The sequence below is a fragment of the Orbicella franksi genome, chromosome 10, assembly GCF_964199315.1.
Source record: "Orbicella franksi chromosome 10, jaOrbFran1.1, whole genome shotgun sequence".
Lineage (NCBI taxonomy): Eukaryota > Metazoa > Cnidaria > Anthozoa > Scleractinia > Merulinidae > Orbicella > Orbicella franksi.
The window spans coordinates 18,279,582-18,293,400 of record NC_138154.1 but is presented as its reverse complement, the minus strand read 5'-3'; the positions used below and the strand labels follow the sequence as shown (position 1 = coordinate 18,293,400).

General features: G+C 39.5%; 1 protein-coding gene across 1 annotated transcript in view; it reads right to left on the bottom strand.

Annotated features, from left to right (window-relative positions):
- The window catches only part of LOC145500262 (uncharacterized), a 32,441-nt gene extending 28,831 nt beyond the window's left edge, over positions 1-3,610 (bottom strand). Inside the window, exon 1 of the mRNA XM_081479765.1 lies at positions 2,960-3,610. The gene's annotated coding sequence lies outside the window, so the exon portion shown is untranslated. The remainder of the gene's footprint in view (positions 1-2,959) is intronic.
- Positions 3,611-13,819: the final 10,209 nt, after the last annotated feature.

Genomic DNA, 13,819 nt, shown 5'->3' with positions numbered 1-13,819 from the left:
TGTTAGTGGTTTTATTTGTTGTTAGTGTGATAGCAGTCAGTGCTGAAAACCTTGATGTTAGCTCTAGAGAATTTCCCCTCTTTTGTTCAGTTTTGTGTCTTCACAGCTCAATGTTTAGTTATCCTTGTGTAAAAATGGTTGAATTTGACCACCCTAGCTTTTTCTTCAGTATGGTATTAAAGTCAATAAGGTTGGTGGCATCTATTTTAGTTGCTGATGTAACAGAAAAGTCACATTTTTTAACTTCATACCAATTAAGTGAAACTATCGTAAATTTGGGATCTCAAATTAATTCCAAATTAAACTTGTCAATTGATTTATCCTGGCAATCAAGCTGAGGTAAGCCTTTCTAGTACTCGGTTCCTTTAAAGGAAATATCTTGGGCTGTCATAATCAATGAGAGTTTAATAAAGACGTGTGGAAAAATGCTTAAGGGGGTGCAAAAATGAAGCAGGAACTTGTAAATTTGACAGCATGATTGAACATATGAAAAAAATATGTAACTCTCATATGTATGTCTTGACAGGTGAAATTTTAAAAAAATCTAAACTAGGATGAGTTAAAAACTTCGGGCCAGTTGATCACCCAGGGGGGGAGCATTAGCCTTCAAAGGGAAAATGTTCATCAGAATCCCTAAGTGCTGCCCAGTGTGGCATTCTGGGAGGGAATTTGTGCATTATGATATGTTCCTTGCAGTGACATTCCCTGCAAAAAAAAAAACCGAAATGTCTTTAATAACCTGTTTTCAGTGGACACATCTTTTTAGATGAACAAAAGGGGACTTTTGGCAGATCATGACCTTGCAAATCGATAGATTCTGTCGGATCTGTTGGATTAACAGCATTCATCAACTTTTAAAATATCGAATTCCAAACTAAAATCAGGGAAAAGCTAGTCACAATTAGGCCGCCGGTCAGGAACTGGGCTGAGTTTTTCATGTAACACAACTATGTATAATATTTGTTGCAGACCTACAATTGTAGCATATAAGAAAATTAACGCTTCTCTTTTCTCAAATAAAACAAAATAAAATAGAACCGAATGACTAATCAAACCATAAATATTGACCAAATTACGGATATTGCTCTAAATGTAAACTGTAGTACGACAAAGGTGAAATAAGACAGAAAACTTACCTAATCTGGCTATCTGAAAGGTGATGGACAAAACACTGACTCCTAGTCCATGGACTACCCTAATGGACTACCCACATGGACTACCCCTAAAAAATGCTATTTCAGATGAGTGGTATGTTAAGAAGCTGCGATTATATACTTAAACTGCACGGAGGATGCTTTTCTTTTCGTTCTGCATCGCCTTCAGCCGCCATTTTGAGTAACTATACTGAATTATTTAGAAAATAAAGATGTTGTTGTTGTTGTTATTGTTGTTGTTGCTGTTGCTAAAGGGACAGTCTCTGGGATGTTGTGGCATAGTGAGTTTAATAGCGACTTTGTTGATGATTTGTCCAAGTGTACTGTTTCAAAATTGGTCCATACTCTAGTAACAAAGGAGGAGGAAGCTTTGATGGACTACCTTATACTGAATCTCGCAAAACCACAAAAATTTCAACATAATTATAGTCCAGGCCAGCCAAGAATACCACCGCTTCCACTCCACTCTGAATTTTTGCAGCGCAGTCGTTGGAATTTCGTGTTGTCCCATAGCTTTATCCTCATTCCCATTTCTATTTCATTTTGATACACTCAGGGAAAAAACCAGAAGACTAGCTGCTTCTGTGCCATAACTTTCGGCACAAAACAAGCAAAACAAATCATGAGTAACATCCTGAAGATCATTTCGTCTGTTCGAGAAAGACTGAGCTACTGAATCACATGGGAGCAAGATTGAGTTGTCCACAGAATATTTAAGTTGATTTGAGTCTACGCTTTTTGTGTACAGCGGTTGTTTTATTCACTATAGTTATTCAAAATGACGGCTGAAGGCGAAGCGGAACGAAAAGAAAAGCATCCTCCGTGCAGCGTAAGTATATAATTGTAGCTTCTTAACATACCACTCATCTGAAATAGTATTTTTTAGGTGTAATCCATTTTAGGGTAGTCCATTTGGGTAGTCCATTAGGGTAGTCCATTAGGGTAGTCCATTAACTAGGGGTCAGTGTTTTGTCCATGACCTATCTGAAACATGGCTGTTCTTCCCACACAGCCAGTCTTTACGCTTTGAAGGGATTGATGAGACGAACCACGAGCACTGAAGAACTGAAATTCCACATACAAGAAGCCAAGCATACCCTCTGTCGAACCTCCTATTCTTGTGTCAAAAGGGCTCTGCTTCGCTATGCAGTGGCCCTCGAAAGGTCAATCAGCTAACAGTTCTGCTCGACAAATTGGCTTCAAAACAGAAAGTTCTCGATCAAATTATCAACTTGTTGAATATTTTAGCCAACAAAAAATTACCAAATAAAGATTCCTCAATGTCATATAAACCACATATTAACGAACCTAAACAAATGGGGCAGAATATCGGAGCAAAAGTCCGCATTTTAATCAACCTCTTGTACTTCACCCATTGGGCGCCATTTTTAATTTCATCCGAGCGAAACGTGACGTCACACTGACAGTGATGACTCAACTCAACCAACTTTTTCTAGTTTCTTTAGGTGTCGCTTTTTTTAACAAATACTTATTGTGTTTTAAAAGAGTTTTTTTAAGTAAGACGGGGGTCTTTAGTCCAAATTATGATAGACATCTGATTATTCTCGATTCTAGATCGTCCTCTGGCGGAAACGTCATTAAAACATAAGAATTTTCAAAAAGAATACACTTCTCTGAACTCCACCGAAAGTCTTCGTTACGAAACAAAAACAAAAACAACAACAACAACAAAAAAAAAACGTCTTTATAAGGGAGCTAGATAGTCCTGAACATTATTCTTTCGGATATAAATAAATTTCGTAGAGGAAGACTTTCTAGAATAACGTAACGAGACTGATACAAACCTTGATTGTCTTCTTCTTGAACTGGCTTCGTAAGCTCTTGCACACAACTTACATCTGCTCGGCTCCCTTTGTGCTTAACAGGTTTTTTTTTTTCTTTTTTTTGTGCTTAACAGGTACGCTCTTGTGTCAAAAGTGCTCCGCTTCGCTATGCAGTGGCCCTCGAAAGGTCAATCAGCTAACAGTTTTGCTCGACAAATTGGCTTCAAAACAGAAAGCTCTCGATCAAATTATCAACTTGTTGAATATTTTGGCTAACAAAAAGTACCAAATAAAGATTCCTCAATGTCATATAAACCACATATTAACGAACCTAAGCAAATGGGGCAGAATATCGGAGCAAAAGTCCGCATTTTTATCAACCTCTTGTACTTCACCTATTGGGCAACATTTTTAATTTCATCCGAGCGAAACGTGACGTCACACTGGCAGTGATGACTCAACCAATGTTTTGCTTAGAGACTCCCCCTCCCTCCTGGTTCTGCTGCTGGCTTTTAGCCAAAATGATTTGATGACTCAAAACGCAAAATTATCCATAACAGGATAAAAAGCGCAATCAAGCAAGTTAAACGTTATCGTTCAATTTATCACTTCTAACTAAGCTGTGTGAACGTTTCGGCAAAGTTTACGCCGACCACACCTTATGGGCAATAAAAACTGTGGGTTTCCTCGAATATATAATATCGGAGTGACTTTCAAAGCTAGTGTACCCCCACGCTTTCCATATACGCGATAAATCTTCGCAATGGGTAATTGCTACAGGTATCTGAGAAAATTCTGAGTTTTACAACAAAAAGAAACACGTGAGAGGTTTTGCAAGTGATAGACTACTTAAAGTTCGTATTTCTTAGTTTAATATCTGATTATTCACATCAGAAGTTTGCGATGGAATTGATCAAACGTATAGACATAATTACCACCGGCAAAGGAAGACTTTTTAAGTTGACTTAACTAATGCGTTTTTTTAATAGAGTTTGGAAAACACTGCGGGTGCTACATTTACTTAGCCAATGCTTTTGGCGTGGGCTTCATTAAGTTGTTCGGCTGCACAAACTTCACCTACTAGATATTTGATAAAATTTTGGCTCTTCTTCCGTAACTCTGCATCTTCTCTTAAAAGGGCAGTTTTATTTTCTCCGAAAAAAAGTGTCAAAATGCTACAAACCAATACAGAGAAAATGCGAATAATTTGTGGTGTTGATACATAAGTTAATAGAGCTCATTTCTATCCTAATGACCAAGATGCATTTTCACTTGAAACAAAATTATACGCCCTGCTCTATGTTATTTTCGTCAATGGCCGTGAGTCTAATCTACGGAAAGAATTACGCGCAAATTTCCCAAAATGTGGTTAAAGACATAAAATAACTTTTTCAAGTTCCTTTAGGTGTCGCTTTTTTTAACAAATACTTATTGTGTTTTAAAAGACTTTTTTAAGTAAGACGGGGGTCTTAATTGCAAATTATGATAGATATCTGATTCTTCTCAATTCTAGACCGTCCTCTGGCGGAAACGTCATTAAAACATAAGAATTTTCAAAAAGAATACACTTCTCTGAACTCCACCGAAAGTCTTCGTTACGAAACAAAAAAAAAAAACGTCGTCAGGGAGCTAGATAGTCCTGAACATTATTTCTTTCGGATATAAATAAATTTCGTATAGGAAGACTTTCTAGAATAACGTAACGAGACTGATACAAACCTTGACTGTGTTCTTCTTGAACTGGCCTCGTAAGCTCTTGTAAACAACTGACATCTGCTCGGCTCCCTTTGTGCTTAACAGGTATCTTTTTTTGTTTGTTTGTTTTTTTTATTTTGTGCTTAACAGGCATGCTTTTTAATTATTAAAAAAGGAGGAAGGCAGTCTCTATAAACAATTAATAACAATAATAATGATAAGCCCTGATACTACGTAGAAGTGCTCACTTTCTCCTTTCTCCAGTTGAAATACAGGCCGTCAGTTGTCGTGTTGTTCAGTACATGATTTTCTGTTATGTGAAAAGACACGGAACTTACTGGTGACTGATTGTAGAAACAAAGTAATCCAAGATATTCAGATGGCCCAATTAAAGTCCTCGGATCTTCTTAATGTTAGTGTCTGCATAAAAATAGTGAATCAAACTTAGCTTCTCTTCTAATTAAAATCCGTAGAATGAATTTGAAGTTACAATAATTGAATTAGCGGCTTTTGAGAGATGTCTCGCTGTATGGAAAATCTCCATTAGAGAAACAAATTCCCAATCGATAATTTACGCAGCATTAAATATCTTCTCTTTCCGAATATACTTTACCCTTAAGGACACGGAGCATATATTGGAGAAAATAACGCATTCATAACGAAAAACATTCATTCATTCTGTTCATGTGGCGAGGATATTTTCGCGCGAAAAGGAGGCTATTAATTTTACATTCCAAGACCATCGTGTTGAGGATCCTCCAGACTTGGATAATAATACGAGGCTCCCTTCCCAGACTCTAGTTGAACTGAGATAAGAGTTCGAATAGTGAGTTTGTGACTTTAATTGGGATTGCGAAATTGCACAAAAATGACTTCCTTTAACAATTGACTCATATCATCACGTTATGATGTACGCACGAAGTCTGGAGAGCACTAAAGAAGCGTAAGAAATGCTTCAGGCGCAGCCGAAAGCAACTCTACTTTCTTGAATGCTCTTCGAACTTTCCAAGTGCATCATACCTTGAAAATGCACAACCAAAACATAAATCAGTTATTTTACAGCATTGCCAATGGAAATAAATTACTTTCACTTTTAAATAAATGTGTACAACCGCCACCCCACCAGCCACCCCAGCGCAACTATTTGCACCGACAGGATTATACCAATACCATCTCCCCTCAGGAGAATTTGTCTTCCGTTCAGTCTTTCCGATCGTGTAAATTTCGCGCTCGTATGGTAATCGGAAATTTCAAAAACTCCAGCGGACATTTAGAAGCTTATACCGCCATTGTTCAAAATGACCATATAAGACCAATTTTAGGTCTTATAACAATACCTATTGTTATCAATGTTGAGCCGGTTTTCTTGATACGAACGTGACCATGCCACATTGCATTATGATGCACGCTTACGTATGCTAAGTTTGATAGCGTGGCTTTGCTAGTTATGTTAAAATTAAATTTGATCATCAAAAGCTTCTTCTGAGTATCTTCGTCTTCTTGCTAATAATAACTTCAAAACGTTTATGCTGAAATTGGGGTCCTTTAAATAGCACATTTGCATAGTGGCGTAACTTCATTGACTTCAATTGACCAGAATCCTTCACTTTTTCTATTTTTAAGCTTATTGCGTGGAAAAAGAAAAGAAAAAAAGAAAAATAAAAAACGGAAAGGAATTCCGGTAGTCGTTGTCAAATAACGATATCATGTAAATCTGCTATTGAACTACGAATACGAAATTGAGTACGAATTCAATTTCCGAAGTTTAAACCAATGTTGTTAGTTTTTAGGGCCTTTGATCCTCATGTTGGTTTAGGTAGAGTAGGTAGCTCAAAGGATAAAATGCTGGTAGGTGACGTGATAATGTGGAGCCAGAATACTAGAATAGCAAAGTCGTTCTCGTACGCGATCTCGAACTCGTACTCAAATTTAAAGTCCCTTATTATTGGGCATCAAACTTCCAACTCTTCACATAGTGACTGTAATTCTTACCTTGCTTGCCTCCCCCCCCCCCCCTCCCCTCTCCCTCTCTAAACAAGATGGCGCCAGAAGCAATGGACAAGACTTTGCTTTGTAATGAATAGTTTTAGTAAAACCCATAGGTACTGTTTCCTCCCCTTAGTCCTCCTATATAAGAGAACTCTTAAGTGTTTGTCTTGTTTGTGCCTTTTATTTTTGTCTTGTTTGTGCCTTTTATTTTTACAAAATGTAGAGAGAAAGGGAAAACGAGTGGCTCACTGGCGCTTCCTTGTAACACTGTTCAAGTTTATTTCAATGCTTGATAACTCAGTTGGTAGAGCATTGCACAGGTATCGCAGAGGTCATGGGTTCGAATTCCATTCAGGCCTGAATTTTTTCAGGCTTTAATTTCACAACTGCTTACGCTGTGTATATAACTGGGATGATCAGTCTTCTCTTCAGGCTTAACTTTGTCGATCAGACGAGAGGCGGTGCGGTCCTTGTGGTATAGTAATTCCACGTGGAGCACGGTATTTGGTAATTAGTATCATGTCCGTAAATATCAAATATCTCTCACGTAGGTAGGTATCTTAGATTTTGTTATATCGAGTTGATTTATCTAGTACTGGCGCTGAAATTTGTTATTTTGAATACATGTGATGACTAATTACCACGTCGCCAATCCAGGCAGGGAAGTTATTTACTTACAGTAGGGGTATTAAGAGAGAATGTCCCCGAAGACCGCGTGAAATCACAAAAATGTGGCAGATGCTTGAAAAATTGATTTCCCTCATATTTCGCTCAAAGGTACCCCATGATGAATTAATAAATGTGGTATATTTGTTTTGTTCAGATCTGCTTTTTTTTGTTTTCGAAAAACATTGCAAAAATTGTACAAGATGCGAACCGCTACAAAATGGTGGACATTAATGTGCCGAATATCAACACAGGAACTTCGCTCCTGAAAAGTGCAAAAGCAAGCTCGCTTTTCTTCTTTTTGTATATTTGTGTGGGAGGTATTGGCAAATTATTCAAGCCGAAAACCAGGATTTTTCGTCTAATTTGAATTCAAGGCTTGTGTTTAAAATCATCAATATTTCATGGTTTTGAAATCTAATTTTGGAGCATTTTTTCAAGACACGTTTTTCCTACGCGGTTTAACTCCGAATCGCTTGAGATTAACGTTGTGATTAGTGGAAATGCTCTTCTTTTCAAGGATATAAAGATTACTTTGGGGCTTTCAATTACTACACCAAAAATGCACTCTCTATTTCGGGAAGATGGCTACCTCGAGGTGTAAACAACTGCAAATAATCGAATTAGAGTCTTTGCTGTGGAACCCAAAATTCCAAGCAAATCTTAGTTCTTGGTGTCATATTACGTCATGCCACGTGCTCCCATCGGGCCTCGGGAGCTTGAGGCGGAACTGCAAATCTTACTTCTTAGCATCCTATTAAATAAAAAAATCAATCTTGTACGCTCACCTTGTAAATCCAGTGGCTGTAGATGGGGTTTTATCCCTATTTTCTCACCCAAACTGTTATCATCGCATCGACCATATTTTACCAAGTGACACAATGAACAAGCTTACCGTACGGGTCTTGCACGAAACATCGTAGTTTTTGTCAGATTCAACCATACTTGTAATTCATACGGCCATAGTAATTGAGATAACTTGACTGCATGATAGAGAGCGACGATTCAATTATTTATAGTTGCAGGTAAACAAATTTTGAAGCCCGAAGACGCACACTTGGTAGAGTCTTGTCCAAGATATTAGGTCTGTGCTCATGTTTGTCACGCAATGAAACTATGTGCACAGACCATCCATTAAAACCAAGATTTACTCTGTGGTAGTATGACTGCGTCTACATGTATCGGCTTTAAACTAAACTAGATCTCTGGTCAGCTTTTTTTTTATGCTAAGATTATGCAATTACGCTCAATTTCATGTTGTTAAATGTTTGAAAACATGATATAAATCATTAAATGTTTTGACTAAATACACGTCAAACCTTGCTATTTGCTGCGGTTCGTAGAATAGCAGCAAATTTACGTTTTCACGGTTCGCCGGAGATTTGACAGTTGTCATGGCAACATCAGAATCGAGATCGTGTGTTGGCGGGATTTTACTTGGGGAATCATTCTAGACTGGCGCTGCTACCAACATGTGCTAATTTTATTTCTGCGTAGTTCTGAGATTCCGCAGCCCAGCAAATTGTCAAAATCAGTGCTAGATCAATTCCGTTCGAGCAAAGACGTAGGAGAAATCGAGTCTATCAACACTGCCAACATCAAATACCATGGACGCGACGGTTCAAGCTGAAATTGAGCGTCAACAAGCTACAATGCTTGAGAAGTTGTCGACCATCTTCGACACCAAGATAGAAGGCATGAAACGGCAGTTGGAAGACGTCTCCGCCAAAGCCCACGAGTCCCAAATGAACGAACTAAAACGGATGCGGTTCACTGAACCTCGGTCATTCAAGAAAAAAGGGCCACAGCAATATAAACACAATGAGAAGGTCAAAGCCGCTGTCACAGAAGCCAAGGAAGCCATCTTAGCTCACAAACAAGATGCCTGCATTACCAAGCTAGACGAAGGTATTGAACTAATAGACGGGCGCCAGAAGCTCATTCTAATGGCTGACCGTTCAGAATACGGGTGGAAAACAGTGGGAGAATGTTTAGACAATGAGTTAGCAGATAACGACGACGACGCAAAAAAGATGAAAAAAGCCGAGAAAGAAGCACAGAGGAAGATAGCCTAAACACGTGCTACCAAAGTGACGAAGAGCCGCGCTTCGTTTAGTAGACTCCCAAGACCAGTTAATACTAACAGCTCATCCTCTAACCAATTCGCTTCTCCTGGAAACACATTCCCTCGTTCATCTGTTGTAGCTGGTACTATGAGAGGGCCTGTTCTCAGTGGTCCATTCAGAAGAAGCGGATCGTGCTTCAGTTGTGGGAAAGTAGGTCATTGGAGGAGCGAGTGCCCCCTACTGGCTGTTGCTCAAACACATGAAGGAAAGAAGTTAAGTAACCTTAATATGAATTTGTTCAATGCAGAATTTTTCTCACAAAGTAATGACACTTGTAGTGTTGTTAGTTTTCAGGAGGGCGAACCGGGGGAAGAAGTAGACAATTCGTCTATTGATAAAGGGGACTTTCTTGAAAGTGAATCTGCTCCTATTGATCAAGTTCGAGGCCGTCTTAAAACGCATTTGCATGCTTGGGAAGAGTTATCGCCCACTTAATCTGTATTAAGCATAATAAAAGAGGGCTACAAACTACCGCTGCTTACAATCCCCCAGTCGGTTGCCCTGTGGAATAACAAGTCCGCTTTTGATAATGGTGATTTTGTTTCCAAAGCCATAGATGACTTCTTAGTCAATCAGTGTGTCAGTATTGTTGACAGTCAGCCATGGGTGGTCAATCCTTTGTCGGTATCGGTGGGGGAAAATGGGAAAAAACGGTTGGTATTAGATTTACGCCGTGTAAACCCCCACCTTTTTAAATACAAGTTTAAGTGCGAAGACATAACCGCAGCTCAGCAACTACTGGGCGAGAGTTACTACCTGTATACCTTTGATATTAAAAGTGCCTACCATCATGTCGAAATTTTCGAGTCTCATCGAATCTATTTGGGTTTTCAATGGTGTTATCATGGTAAACTAACATATTTTATGTTCAATTTACTACCATTTGGCTTGTCCACAGCCCCGTGCATATTTACCAAACTTCTCAAACCTGCAGTAAGTCATTGGAGAAGTTCAGGCATAAAAGTATGCATGTTTCTGGATGATGGCTTAGGAGGCAACTCCTCATTAGAGTCTGCATCGACAGACGCCAGAGTAGTTGAGACAGGCCTTTGCAAACTAGGGTTTGTTTTGAGCGTCAGTAAGTGCAACTGGTAGCCAGCGCTAGTTCAGACCTGGCTTGGTCATGTATTTAATATGTCAGAGAACCAATTGTATGTTACTGAATCCAGGGTGGCTTAACTTAAAGAATCTCTTTCAGTCATTTTGACCAGCCCAGATAGGGTTACAGCTAAAGGCCTAGCACAAGTTGCAGGCAGCATAGTTTCCATGTCACAGGCCATCGGACCAAGTGTCTATCTACACAGCAGACATATGTATTATGCAATAGAAAGCAGAACATCCTGGGAATCAATTATTCCTTGCTCCCCAAAAGTGATAGAAGAACTAAATTTTTGGGACACAAATGTTACTGCGCTGAATGGCAGGAAATTGTTCAATGAACCTCAAAGTTTTGACTCTGTAGTATATTCAGATGCCTCAGAACAGGGTTACGGGGGTTATGTGGTCTCAGACAAGGGGAAGTTAATTTGCCATGGACAATGGGCGAGTGATGAAAAAGCCACGAGTTCCACTTGGCGAGAGCTCAAAGCAGAACACAACATGTTACTGTCTATCGGTAGTACCTTGCAAGGACATGTGGTACAGTGGCATACAGATAATCAGAACATTATACGAATAATTTATAGGGGAAGCATGAACGCACACTTGCAGGCAGTTGTTGAGGATATTGTCCATCTCTGTGCAAAGTATCACATTGTAATTACACCAATTTGGGTCGCACGGGAAGAGAATCAACTTGCTGACTATCTTAGTAAATGGACAGATGTGGATGATTGGGGAATTCATCCTAATATTTTCCAATGGGTTTCAACTCTCTGGGGTCCTTTCACCATCGATCGATTTGCCACCTGGTACAACACCAAGTGCAATCGATTCAATTCTCGCTTCTGGAACCCGGGTTGTGAGGGCGTTGATGCCTTCTCCATTAACTGGCAAGGAGAGAATAACCGGGTGGTTTCCCCACCAAATCAAATTGTCAGGACATGGAAACATTTTGAGATTTGCAAAGCAAGAGGGGCACTAGTAATTCCATTGTGGAGAGGAGCAACGTTTTGGCCTTGTTTATCCCCGATGGCAGTCATTTGGCCAAATGTGTAACAGACTGGGTGGGTATACCAGAATTCGTTTCCGCGGCAACTGTTAGAGGCAGAACATACAACTCCATGTTTCATGGTGAACCACTCAGTTTCAAGCTCATAGCAGTATATGTCAATTGGCAGAATGTTCAAGAGAGAAGAAGCAACAGGGGATTTTGTCTGTCAACCAAAGGTCTATGTGACAAATGCATAGAGTCTTAACTAGCTAGATTGACGATTTCACATCAGAAGCATAGTTTCGTAAGATTGACGTGTAGTAAACTACCTCGAGGATGGGGTTTATCATGATGCTCACAGATGGCCCAGTTCAGGTTGCCCAAATTGTTATGTTACACTGCTCAAAGGTATTGGGTTGTACCGCTCACAGGCAGCTCAGTTTATGCCGGAATTAAGCCCACAGGTGACTTGTGGTGTGTAGCCCACAGGTGGCTTAGGGTATGCAGGTCAGAAGCAGCTTATCATATGTGGCCCACAGGCGGCTTATGGTATGTAGCCCACAGGTGGCTTACTCGATTGACATTACCCCAGGTGGTAGATCCGAGTTGTATTTCTGTTTTATACTAAGAGTTTGTGTAATCACCCACATGGACACCACTTCCTTAGGTTTGGGACATTTTTGCTATAGACCTTACTGTTCAATGTGGATGTTTTGCACATATATTTCCTATTTTGTCTCGCAGGTTTGAACCTCTTCAATCATGGCATTTGGGCAGACATCCAGGAACGGGCCAAATCCAGTGGAAACCCACACCTTTTACATTTAGCTGATGTGCTGAAACGAACTACGCTGGCAGCAAAAGCCAGTGGAACTGTTGTTAATTATAGTAATTCCCTTAAGCGTTGGATTGAATTTTCCAAGGATAACAAGTTAATTCCTTTTCCAGCTACTGTTGTTGACATTGCCTTGTTCTTTAGTCATTTATCCTCTATCGGCACGTCAGCCTCTGTTATAGAAACAAGTTATTCTGCATTGAAATGGGTACATGATATCGCTGGAGTTGCCAATCCAATGGTTAACCCTTTTGTTAAAACCGTTATTGAAGGGGCCAAAAGGGAAAATGCAAAACCGGTGACAAAGAAAACTCCTATTTCTAAAGATACCCTAACAAGATGTTGTGAGAAATATGCAGACAATAATGAATTACTAATACGTAGAGATATCTCTATGGCATTGTTGCTATTTGCCGGGTTTTTCAGGTTCAGTGAGCTTGCATACCTCACTATTAAAGATATTGCTATTTGCGCTACTCACTTAACTATACATGTTAATAAGAGCAAGACAGATCAATACAGAAAAGATGATGAAGTAGTAATCTCACGATCTGATAAAGTAACTTGTCCAGTCATGACCCTAGAAAAGTATATGTTACTTGCAAATATTGATACCTCTAAAGCAACTTCAGATTATTTATTTAAACCATTAGTTAAAGTTAAGTCTGGAATTAAACTTATTCGGAAAGTCAAGCCATTGAGCTATACCAGAGCCAGAGAACCAATTTTAAACCTTTTGAAAGAGTTTGTCTCAGATTCTACCAATATTAGTTTGCATTCATTTCGGGCAGGCGGTGCCACCACTGCTGCTAATGCACAGGTCTCCGACCGATGCTGGAAGCGTCACGGTAGATGGCGGTCCGAGTCAGCAAAGGATGGTTATGTGGAAGATTCTATTGATCATCGTCTACTCGTCTCCAAATCGCTAGGAATTTGACTTATTAATTTTGTTAATCATAGAATATATTTGCTTTCCCGTTCTTTAGAATCTAATCCGGTGCAGCAACCAGTGCCCCATTTACCAGTGGAAAGTTGTGTTTTATTGATTGATTGATGTAGGGAATAGGGAAAACTTGCTATTTGCTGCGGTTCGTAGATTAGCAGCAAATTTACGTTTTCCCGGTTCGCCGGAGATTTGACAGTTGTCATGGCAACATCAGAATCGAGATCGTGTGTTGGCGGGATTTTACTTGGGGAATCATTCTAGACTGGCGCTGCTACCAACATGTGCTAATTTTATTTTATGAAATATACTGTATACATATCATTACAGATAGCTTGTCTAAATAGTGCATTAATGTAGCTTACAACCTCTCTCCCTCGAGGTTCCTATGTGCCTGGCTCTGCATTCGAGAGGGATCAGGTTTCCTCCTAAAGAAAAGGGGTTTTTTCCTGGCGGGCAGCAGGCACACTAGTTTTCAATGTATTTGTTCAGTTTCATATAACGTACACTATCTAAGGTTATCTGAAGTTATCAA